Here is a 503-nt window from a genome sequence, read left to right as displayed (position 1 = left end):
CGATACCATGATCATTATTATTATTATCGATACCCCGATTTAATTATTTTCATAATGGACTTTCATTATTTTAAATATTTCATTCCCGTTGATATCAGTGTTTCCGAAAAAGATACAAAAAAATTTTTAAGATTTTTCGTGGGTTTTTACCGTTTCACTCAACTCTACTTCCCCATCCCCCATTTCCAAATTTTGCAAGTTTTGTTTCTGTTTTTTTCAAGCCCGTCGCCTTTTTTAAAATTTTTTTTTTTATTTTAATGATTTTTTTCATCGGTAAAAAAACACTGTGAAAACCCTAAGCTTATGATATTTTTCCCCAATACTCGATCGCATTCCCGTTTCTGGGCCCTTTACTTTTGTTCTTGACTAATCCCCACTGTTGCTAATAAATTTTTGCGTCCCCCTTAGGACACGGGGGGGGTTTAGACATTTTATGGGAAACTTGACAGGTATTCCACAGACCCAGTATGTTACGTTTGGTAACAAAATGACGAGAAGGGAAA

This window comes from Penaeus monodon, chromosome 34 (assembly GCF_015228065.2).
Source record: "Penaeus monodon isolate SGIC_2016 chromosome 34, NSTDA_Pmon_1, whole genome shotgun sequence".
In the NCBI taxonomy this organism is placed as follows: domain Eukaryota; kingdom Metazoa; phylum Arthropoda; class Malacostraca; order Decapoda; family Penaeidae; genus Penaeus; species Penaeus monodon.
Note: the sequence above shows the minus strand (reverse complement) of the source record.